This window comes from Siphateles boraxobius, unplaced genomic scaffold (genome assembly GCF_051911475.1).
Source record: "Siphateles boraxobius isolate OS27281-9 unplaced genomic scaffold, OSU_SipBor_1 50, whole genome shotgun sequence".
Lineage (NCBI taxonomy): Eukaryota > Metazoa > Chordata > Actinopteri > Cypriniformes > Leuciscidae > Siphateles > Siphateles boraxobius.
The window spans coordinates 2,470,485-2,482,394 of record NW_027509142.1 but is presented as its reverse complement, the minus strand read 5'-3'; the positions used below and the strand labels follow the sequence as shown (position 1 = coordinate 2,482,394).

Sequence of the window (11,910 nt, the reverse complement as noted above, 5' to 3'; positions counted from 1 at the left end):
CTTTTGGAAGCAAGCAATGCTGTTTTGAACCGCTGCCAAATGAGACAGCCTCTGCCGGTGCAGCTGAAACTTTTTACAGCCTCCCCTCATTTCGACAGGAAGAGACACGGGGAGCAAATTTGTTGGAGAGGGGGGAAAAAAAGGGCGAAATAAATCTTTGTAGCGTCTGCAACTAAGGCACTGCATCAAGGATTTCCTTCTGTGCTTTCACGCTCCCCAACTTTGGCAAGGTGCCATTCGAAAAGGTTTAAAAGTGATGTTTTTTTCTCTCTCTCTCTCTGCAGGGAGTATTGAACGGGGAACGGATGTGCTAGGAAGTGAAGAGTTCAGCGAGTTCAGTAAATGAGAAATATGTAAATGCATCAATAACAAAGGGACTGTGACGTCACACACTGTGCTGCCCCGGACAGTGCCTGTGAGCAGACAAGATGCCATCTGCGTATGCCTGTTTTACATCAGAGCTTTCTTGCACAGGAAGATGACCATGTGAAGTCTGTCGCTGCAACGACTGACACGTTGTAGTAACTTCCTCTTTAATGGTAAGGACTTGACAAACTTTTAGTGACATGTCTCCACTGCAAACTGCGATAACTTCTCCAGTGCTTCTTTTAATACTGTTTTGCCACTCTTGACTAAATGACTGCATGCAAAGTGCAACTTGAACGATGATGTCAAACACATGGTGAGTCATGCAAAACCAAATGAATCAGGCAAGTGGGATCAGCCAACTGTGGTGTCTTTCAAGGCTCTTTGAGGAAGTACTATGGACCACTCATGTCATGTTTTCCTGATGAAGAGATCCAAAACGCAGGCAGTGGTAGAACAGCCTCTGGATGTGTGTAATGATTACCGAGGACTATAACTGGAAGGCTCAAACTACCTGGGATGGATGCCAAATGCTGACAAAGGCAATCATTACATTCTCAGGGGCGAGCAAAATCAGCTCTTCGTCTTCTCGCACTTCTTTTTGGAGGGTTATTTATATTCCTCGAGAAACCACCGAAAGCATTGACTAATTGCTGAAGGAGTCGGTCATGTGCCTTGGGCTAAAGGGCACAAAAAAAAATCACGTAAGTATTGATCAGTTCTTAATCTTTTTCGCCTCTTCTGTCGGGACCCGCTCGGCTGATCAAGTTTTTCCTTTAAATAATCAATTCTGACCGCTTATTTTCCAGACCTCTTGTATGGGATAACTGTGACTGGGGCAGATTGGTACAAGCTGACTCTCTTGCATTCCCATAAAGACAAGTTTGTCATGTTTTTGTCTAGCAAAAGCTGTGCCTTTATGGCCACTCTGCTTTTCCTGCATGGCAAATCCTCTCTTCTTGATCTCTGCGTTCTTTTTCGTTTCTCAGTCCCTTTCTTTCTCCACCTCCTCTCTCCCTCTCTCAGCTTCTGTCTTTCACTTCGAATCCTGTGCCAAAGTGGGCAGGGAGAAAGAGCTTGTGGTGAGGCGGGTGAAGCGGAGGCCGCTGTACGTGCTCTTTCTTCAGCCACAACCCCATGGAAGAGCAGGTTTGGTGGCAGCACGTTTGTAGGTCTCTCTCCCCGAGATAGGCGTACTATGTGCACGAGTCTACTTCTTCTCGCCGCCATGACCCTGCCTTGTGTTCTTTGTCGTTGAAGCCTCTAGTATGCAGGTATTCTGTTCTTTCTTTTCCCCGCTTTCATACTTTGTAATATTCCACTGATTATTTAGACCCCTTTTAAGCAATTCTCTTAAAGCATCATTGTGGATTATTTTACCCAGCTGCTCTGGCTCTCTTGTTCACTGTTGTCTTCCTCTTGTAAACGTGTCCATGCCTCTGATTCCGCCATTTCTACTCCGCTAAACGACTTTCGGACAAATTATTGTCGATGTCCTTTTGATAAATGTTTTATGGTTAAATTCTTCTTCTTTTTTTAAAAAAATGCATTTTGTTAAGAAGTTATTTTGCAATTTGGTTCACATTCCTTCGTATAGCATGTATGTTCCCTTAGTTTTGGGTCGTTTTGGGCAGTTCATTTTGGGGTTTAAGTTTTTTTTTAAGGATTTTAATGATTTGAACATCCAAATGGTGTTTGGCTGCTGCGTTAATGCTTTTGGAAGGAAAATAACACAGTGATATTTTTGGATATGATGGCAGTGATTCGTGGATGGCCTATAAAATGCCTCTTATGTCAAATTTGTATTGTACATCCCTCACATTTCTGTACAACAATTTCCTTTTATCTTTGTCGACTATATTACTGCCACCTTTTTATTTTTATTCTATATCTCTCTATAAAAAAGTTCCCATGAAGGCTTAGCTGCGGCATATAATTTGCATTTAAGCAAGGATAAGTAAAGTTATCTTGCATGTACTGAGCATTCGCTTACTTGTTTGGCATTGGTATAATCAAATGACTTCTTTTTATAATCAAATGGTATTCTTTTAAAAGGTTGGCTTGTTCTGTTTGTATTCGACTGCCTTTTTTCCTTTTGCATTTGCAGTGCAAATTAGATGAATGCCAAAATAAACCGAGTGGGTCTAGTTTGGTAAAGACAATAATGAAACATAACCGTTTAGGAACTAATTGTATGTGTTAATGACCAAATGACATTTGTTATGCAGATAGGCAAAAGTGATCAAACTGATTTAAATGCTAATCAGATATTAATTACAGAAAACAACAAACAAGGGTGTTTGGGACTAATTTAATACTTGTTATAGTAAACTGATTAAATTTCAGTTATTGAACGTAACATCAGAGGGTGGTTATTATCCATCGATATGATACATTTGATCAACTATCTTGTTAATTTGTTGTGCATTTATTATGTTTGTGAAATTCACATTCAATTCCTTTAAAACAGGCTGGACAATCGATGATGTCTGCTTTCTCTAGAGTAAAGAAGGTAATTTTTTTCTAACAAGGACATTGTAACTAGGACCAAATGACACCAGTAGACAACCGAAATTTAAACATGCATCGATAAATATGATTTAAATCTGATTCACATCTTTAAAAAAAAAATTACAAAGAAAATATTTCAAGATGGCGTCGACATGCCACGTGTTTGTGTACTGCTGTATTTTACGAGCGACTTTTTAACACACTCTCTTTAAAATAATAGCAAATATTTTAAACAAATCCTTATTTAGCAGAATATCTCCTTTCGGCATGCAAACAAAAGTGGAAAAGCTGTGAAAAATGGTGGTGTTAGGTTGAAAAAACACATGATATGCTGATGTTTGTTGTTTAAGCTATAGAGCAAGGATTTTTCTTGGATCATGTTCTTTTTAGTGCTTTATTACTCGTCAGTGGTAGGAACGAGGGCCGGTTATTTGCTGCTTTGTACAGTAAAACAGAGTAGTTTGCGTATACATGTTTATTTTGCTCAGAGACAGAGAGAGATGGCAACAGGAAAAAAAGTGGCGGGAGGGAGGGAGGAAAGGAGAGCATTTCCTCCACCCCCTGTTCTCCTCAGATGAACTTATCATGTAGCTTCATATTTTCTCTCCCTCGCGCTCTTTTTTTCCCCTCTTTCCCATACAGCCTCGCTCCCTCCTACATTTACTGTAGCTGACGATCAGATGCACCCTGGGCCCCGACCCCACATTAGCAAACAGGAAGTTTCAAAACAAACCGAGTTTAACCCTAAACAGGCTTACATTTCAATGCACACACAATCAGATCTACAACTTCATGCTAGAAAAGACAAAATACAACACCAGTTTTGCCATCTCCAAGTATTTTGACTTCATATTTAAAGTTTTATTAGGAAGAAGTGTTTATAACGAAAGTGTTCAAGGCAGAAACTTCACTGCAGGTGAGAAAACACTGCTGTTCACCTCCAAATGCTCAGACACGCAGCATATGCTCGGAGCCTATTAGTTACACGGCCCCAGACGGGGGCAGAGATCTAAGTCTAATCTGCGAGGTCTTTCTATAAACAAGGCAAACCAGAATCCTTATCGTTGAGTTTCGATGAGTAACAGCAGGCTCTCCGGAGACCGCGTGACAGAGTCAACCAAGGTCAAGCCAAGCCCAACTTCCTGTTTTTTGGGGACCGCTATTTTTGCAATAAGGGCGTTTCTTTCTGGTGTAGGTTGATCACAGGGGATCATAAGCTGAATGATTAATGACATTTTCGAAGAGTTAAAGCTTTCAAAGCTTTCTTTTGAGCAGTGTGGAAGGAATAACTGAGGAAAACGTCAAAGGTTCAGTAAACAATACGAAATGCAGTTCAGGGTAATACTGCGCTATTTATTGTGTACAATGATTCATACAAACACAAAATATGGCATATTTTGTGTTAGATAACTCGTGCAACAGTTGTAATAAACGATAATATGCTAGATATGGACTCACCAATGTTGAGAATGCGGATCAGCTGTACAAACAAAAGAGATGAGAAGATAGCGACGGTTACTATTAATAGTAAAAAAACATCTACAAACACATGTTTGTTCATAGCTCATCTTGTATTTTCTTTCTTTTCTTTTATGAGACATCTTTTTTTTTTTTACGAAGGCTAATTTTCTGTTATGTGGACGCCGAAGGGATTTTCAATGGGGAAGCTCCCCTCCTACGTTAAATTAATGCTGCACAAAGGCATTGTCTCAAGTTCCGTATTTTTTTTTCTTGTAATTGTGGCCTCTTAGTCTTCCTCTGCCAACATCCCCCACCCTTCAATGCTCTACCCACCGCCCTCTTCTCCGTTCATTGAAATTCAGCCTGGCATACAGGCACTGCCCCTTTCTTGGCACCAGACTCAGGGACTCGGCGACAGAGAGGAGGGGAGAAAATTAAAATGAAAACATGAATATGTACCATTTTCTCAGTGAGCATGTGCCAAAACGTTTAGCCAGTTTCATTGGATCTAGTGCAAGATTATCGATAGCCATTTTCGGTGTACAATTTGACCAAGTATCCTAACCGCATATGGTCTTGGCAACCATAACGCAGTGGGAGGCGTTCGAAGGCTAATTGATTTGCCTGTTTACCTCCTGTGATTGGACGAGCACAAGGGCTAACGGCTGTGTCCTTTGATCGCTAGGTAAGATAGAAGGCCTTTTGTTGATCAGATTTCATTTGTTTACCTCTTTTCTGAGTTGCAAAACAGGGAAGCAAGATGTTCCTTTTGTGACTATAAAAAATGCTTGGTATATGATTATGCCAAGAGGTGGTATGGCATAGCTGATGTGTAAACAAATGCAGGCAATTAAAAATGGCAGCCATTTATCGAGAGACGCAGAGAGGGCATTAATTGTTATATTACTTTTGAGAAACTGGTTTTGTCATGTATGACAGAGTGTGATATGGCAGAGATTATTTTAACAGCTACAATAATAATGTCTCTGTGATGTTTTTCATATATTAGAGACCCAGGTTCTGTCCCAAAACCTATTGAGCCGCCTACGTAGGGAGCGTTTTGAGGCATCATAGGTGCACTCCTGACTTGAAGGCGGTTCCAAAAGGTAAGATACTTCGCTTTAGCCAAATTGTAAGGCATTGCATGTATCGCAATCCCAGAATGCACTGCAAGCTCATTAAAAATATCAAAACAAGATGGCGAGAGATACGTTGATTAGAAATAAATGTCATTATATAACAATTAAATGTCTGGGAAAAAGTCTAATTTTAAAGGTAGTTTACTCAATATTTCAGTGAGTTCTATCTATTTTTTAATCTGTATAAGAGTAGTATGGAATTAGTTTAGCAACATGCTAACAACAAACTCGACTGAAATCAAATTCACTAATGTGGTCCATAATAATTATGTTGCTGCCTATGATGTAGACTGCAAAGCAGTTCACTAGGTTTTTGAAAAACATTATTTAATTTGTAGAGGGCAACTGAACACTATCTTAATTCAGATAAAGATAGATAATATGTATCTTTATGCTTAATACATTATGCTTAATACATAAATGTATAATACACGGTGAAGTCTCTCAGAAAAAAACGCTTAGCATTTTTTCACACGATGCCACAACAGTTATTAACTTATTTTGCTTGCTAATCTGGATCCCCATATGTTGGATACAGAGTAAAGCTGATTTAAAATGAATAAACATGTTGAATTAATAACATAAGACACAAATGCCTGCAATGCTATAAAGTATTACATGCAGATTTGTTATTGCTAAGTTGCTTGTCCTAACACTATGACTTTGTGCATTCTGTTTACGAGGCTTGCTGTTTAAAAGTCAAGCATTCGGAAATTCTTTGTCTCTAAAACTAATCAATTACCTCATTTGAATGCCATTACGTATATAATCTAGTTCTGTAAGATACTTATGGGAAAATCGTTAGCGTTAAGCTCTTATGTTATGCTATTGTCATGTAATTTTAGTGTTACCAAAAATAATTTATATAATATAACAGTATTTTATTATTGTTTTTAATTTGCTTTTATTTTTATATTTTATATATTAATTGTAGTTTTAATAATTGTAGTACCGGCACTACTTCAAAACATTTATTTCAGTTAGTTGCCAAGGCAACATTTCTTTGCCCAGGGAATGTTTTTTTTTTAAGTTTAGGTTTTCATCTTGTTTTATATTTACTAATATCTATTTTTAAAATAGTTCAAGTTTTAGTTTACAGTAACACAGTTTAGAAGACTTGGGACAAACCTTAAATTGTTTCTAAACAGATGGAAATGATTACATTATTACATTATCATTTACAAAATTAGGATACTATGTTCCATTCGCTCTGAAATTAATGTGTTTGTTCATCCAAAAATGAAAATTCTCTCATTAATTACTCGCCTTCATGTTGCTCCAAACCAGTAAGACTTTCTTTCATCTTCAGAACACAAATGAAGATAATTTTAATAAAATCAAAAGTGATTTATGTCATTGATTCTGCCATTGTCAATTATGCAACTACCACTACAGGCTTCAAAAAGTTCATAAAAGAGATTGTAAAACTAATCCATATGAATTTAGCGGTGTAGTCCAAATTTTCCGAAGACACTTGATTGCTTTATATGAAAAACAGATTAATTTAGGCTTTTATTCACCTCTTGCAGATGCTCAATTATGCTGCGTAACACGAGAGTTAACCTCATTGGTTCTTGCAGAAGCTCAAACATGCTGCGTAACACGAGAGTTAACCTCATTGGTTCTTGCAGAAGCTCAAACGTGCTGCGTAACACGAGAGTTAACCTCATTGGTTCTTGCAGAAGCTCAAACGTGCTACGTAACACGAGAGTTAACCTCATTGGTTCTTGCAGAAGCTCAAACGTGCTGCGTAACACGAGAATTAACCTCATTGGTTCTTGCAGAAGCTCAAACGTGCTGCGTAACACGAGAATTAACCTCATTGGTTCTTGCAGAAGCTCAAACGTGCTGCGTAACACGAGAATTAACCTCATTGGTTCTTGCAGAAGCTCAAACGTGCTGCGTAACACGAGAGTTAACCTCATTGGTTCTTGCAGAAGCTCAAACGTGCTGCGTAACACGAGAGTTAACCTCATTGGTTCTTGCAGAAGCTCAAACGTGCTACGTAACACGAGAGTTAACCTCATTGGTTCTTGCAGAAGCTCAAACGTGCTGCGTAACACGAGAATTAACCTCATTGGTTCTTGCAGAAGCTCAAACGTGCTGCGTAACACGAGAATTAACCTCATTGGTTCTTGCAGAAGCTCAAACGTGCTGCGTAACACGAGAATTAACCTCATTGGTTCTTGCAGAAGCTCAAACGTGCTGCGTAACACGAGAGTTAACCTCATTGGTTCTTGCAGAAGCTCAAACGTGCTGCGTAACACGAGAGTTAACCTCATTGGTTCTTCCATGTCAAGCGAACATGCTTGAGCTTCCGTTTACCACAACTGATGTATGAGTTGATTCATGTTTATATGTGAATAAAAGCCTAAATTAAATCTGTTCCTCATTTAAAGCGATCGTGTCTCTTCTAAAAAAAATTGGACTAAACCATGCATTCATACGAATTAGTTTTATGATCTCTTTATGCATTTTTGAAGCATCAAAGTGGAAATCTTTATTTGTGTTCCAAAGATGTGTAAAGGGTGAGTAAATTATAACAGAATTACATTTTAACCCTTAGAATTACTAACCCTTTAACAGCATGACAATTGAAAGACATCACCTGTGTTATTTTATGTTTGCATTTGTCTATGATCAGTTTGAGCTTCAGTACAGTATCAGTATTTCTTCTTTTGGAGAATAATTTGTGTTCATCTACTTAAGTGTGACTTTAGCAGACAATTAATGTCACATTCCAGTCACTTAGTGGAAATTCCCTTAGAGTACAATATTGTATAGTTGGAAAAGTATGGTGATATTCATATTTAGGTTTTGTGTCATTAGAATTTGGCTTTTGAACATTCTCTTAGTCCTTAAGTGCTATGCAGAACAATCACATTCAGTTGTCATAAAAATTATGATTTTGTGGGCTCATTCATGCAAATTCTTTCCTGAATTCATTGAATACAAGTGTTGATAGACATATCCAACTGATAAAGCCATCAAAATGTCATTTAAATATTGCCGCAATATCTCTTTTATGGTATCTTATGATCTTCTTTTCAGTTCCACCCACACGCTCTACGCTGAAAGCAACAGATAATCTCTAATACTCTCTGAAATACCCATGTCGCAAAAATCAGGACAGTTGTGTCTAATTTGCATTAGCATTAGCATTACATAATTTTTAAAATTGACTAAAGAGGACATTTACATATGAAAAAAATCAAAGTGCCACTAAAATGGACTTAAATATCTGGCTAAGCACCAAAAGCTGGTTAGTCCCCATCAAGGCGATTACCTTACACATTGGGGAACAGAAGGGCATACTAGTTCCCTGTGTAATCTAAAAATCCAAATGTCACATCTGTCAGACCATATTAGCATATTTCACGGGTGAGGCATCATACGTCGTGCTAAAGAAGCAACTCTACTACCGAATAGCTGACACAACTACACGGTAAAAGCTATAACAATGTTTGTTTTTTTTTCCTTTGATTGTATCACAGAAAGACAATTGTGTGTTTTTATTGATTGGTAAAGCTGAAGGTGTTTGTGAACATTATAACTATGAAAAATGAATAAAGCGCCTTCACTGATAAGGGATAAAGATAGTTAACCTTGTGTTGTTGCACAGTTTATAACTGACCTGACCTTTACCGAAAGTTGGCACAGCAGTCATGACATGTCATCTCTGAGCTTCTGCCTCTTCTTTGTGTTCCAGCAGACAGCGTCGTGTGCCAACACTTTTCAATCATTGTCCCCTCTAATGGGCCAAAAAAGAGCATGTTTATGCTAATTAGCTAAGAAGTCTTTTTGTATGTTAACAAATTGCTGAAAGTCAGTTTACTGGAAGAGATTTGCATGTATATTTATGCAAAAAAGACATGCTCCTACTATTAACTCCACACAATGGCTGCGTTTACTGTTAATTTGGAAAATGTTTTTGCATGTCCCACTTGCCTGATCAAGGTTGGAAGTTCAAGAATGAGTGTCTAGTAAAAAATGTTGCATTTAACAACAAAACTTTAAAATTCACAGATTAGGAACTGATATAGTTGTATGCTTACATGTTAGAATGCTGATGTTCAAAGATGTTTAGGTTTGTCACGCATGCTAACATGCTAATGGACATGATGTTTTGTTGTGTAATCAAAGAACACTATTGATTCGAGGAGGAATCTTGGCTTTCTAGTCATTATACTGATGTCAGACGTCCCCCAGTGCATCGAGAGGGAGACCCTTACTCTACCAAACAGCCTCTGTGAACAGTGAAAGTGTGAATGGGTTTTTCAGGCACACCTCACAGAGGTTGTAAGGAATGCACAGCACTCGTACCCTAAAATGGCCGAAACGTCGCCATTTTGTTTTCCCATTATTTTGCTGTGTGGCATAGCAGAATCAGCTTTGTTAAAGCTACAGGAGGCAGCTGGGGGAAGCCATGTTTTACATCGTCTGTTTACTTCAAAAGCGTAGCTTACGCAATGTTGTCTTGTTGGAATGAGCTCAGATTTTGGCAAAACGGGCGCGAATTCCTGGCGAAGGATCAAGCCTTTTTTTTCTTCATGATCCAATGCCAGCCTCGCTAGAATGAGTGAGTAATTTAGCTTTGGCTTTCAAAATTAGCGCTTCCCTTTTAGCCTGCATCCTGGTGAACTCCTCACAGTTCCCTAGTCTTTTTCATGTTTGATCGTTTTTCCGACTCAAATAAGCACCGCTGTCTCGAGTCTGGAGAACACACATGCTGAGCTTTCAACTACTGTTGTTTTTCGGCAACTACATAGAAATAAGTAGCTCTGTAATCTATGGCAGAATCATTCGGGTTATGTGACTGAATGACTGAAGTCAGACCGTTGAAGTCTTAACATAGATTGATGACAGATTGAACTTTTTTTGACACCTTGCACTAAATGATAAAATATCACACCAAGTGACACGTGCAAACAAATCCTACACAATCTTTTCTCAGAACTAACTTTGATTTTCTGAGCCATTTTTTGCAATGACTTTTAACCAGCTGGTGTCAAGATGATTTGTAATGGATGTATGAAGTCATTTCTCCTTAAGTTCACACAGCAGGTGTTGATAATCACATTAACTATGAACATGATGCACTAATGTTTGACAACCAGAAAGTGTTCCGATGCTCTTGCCGAATTCCAACCTTTGTAAAAAAAGAAGTACATTTAAGTTCAGCATACTTTGAAAAAAAGAGTACGTATTACAGATATAAAAATATCTTTAAGTGTGTACTGCTTGTAATGTTTTCAGACACTTAACTGCATGCTATTTACAATTTACGTTTGCAGTAGTACATCTGTATGTACATCGTCTATTGTCTTTTAAATAAAGTTAAAGTTACTGGTGAATGTACTGACAAGCATTTATGGTCAACTAAAATATACATTCCTAAAATTTCTATTGAAACTTTTGTCATGTATTTAAATATAATTGTAATTACACATTTAAAATGAATAAGCTATCTATATTAACTTTAAATGTAATATTGAATAAACCATAGTCAAGATAGAGTACAAATGCCCTTAAGTGGCCTTTTTTCATTAATATAATATCTAATATTATCCATCTTCTCTCTCTCTCTCTCTCTCTCTCTCTCTCTCTCTCGGCAGGAATGAAACCGGCGGTCTGCTGTCTGACTGGTTGACGTCTGTTCTGCTGTTCTTGGGGCTGAGGTAGTAGATTGAATAGTTGTGGAGCATGGGCTCTCTCACTGAGATAACTATACAATCTACTGTCTTTCCTAAGGCGACAGCCAAATCATCCACAAACAACATGGACTTGTTTGACATAACCACCTCACACACTTCCTGCAGTCTGCCGTCGCCCAATGATTCGGAGGGGACATTCGATCATATTACAGAAGTAAAATGGGTTGTGATTGATGTTTCATGTTGACTAGTGTGTCGTAGGATTGCACTTTGGTGTCTGGACAGGGTGAGGTAGTAGGTTGTATAGTTTGGTGGGAGGGATCAAACCCTGTTCAGCTGATAACTATACAGTCTATTGCCTTCCTTGTGGTACCAACTATCTGCCCACTAGTTGAAACTCCCTGAAGTTTTTTAGTTAGAATATAGTTATCGTTACGGTTATCGTTCTTGGTGTGAACTGGACTTTAAAGCTGCATGTTTGTGTGCATTGTGTAACAGGCCTAACATTTTACCTAACAAGCCTGAACAACATCTGTGTGTCTGATGCAAGATGATCAGATTAAATGAGATTTACTGAGCTCAGATTTATGGCTTTATCAATAATTTAGCTTTTCTGTTGGCTTGTGATCAAACAGGATTTTCACACATCATAACAGGAAATTCAGTTTCAATCAGACAATACATATGGCCTTGTTCTGTGAATGGAAATATATATATAAATGCACAATGTGCATTATATGTTCTTGTTCTATGAATAAAATAGTTTTATTCTCAACACA

General features: G+C 38.1%; 1 long non-coding RNA gene across 4 annotated transcripts; it reads left to right on the top strand.

The window, feature by feature from the left end:
* The first annotated feature begins 428 nt into the window (after nucleotides 1-428).
* Nucleotides 429-11,910, top strand: LOC143712746 (uncharacterized). 4 transcript variants are annotated; one of them, XR_013195061.1, is made up of 4 exons: nucleotides 429-1,070; nucleotides 2,837-2,878; nucleotides 5,348-5,444; nucleotides 11,093-11,910. It is a non-coding gene; the product is annotated as an uncharacterized LOC143712746 (long non-coding RNA). The 4 variants fall into 4 exon arrangements; XR_013195060.1 differs by lacking the exon at nucleotides 2,837-2,878; XR_013195058.1 differs by lacking the exon at nucleotides 2,837-2,878 and having other exon boundaries at nucleotides 429-1,640.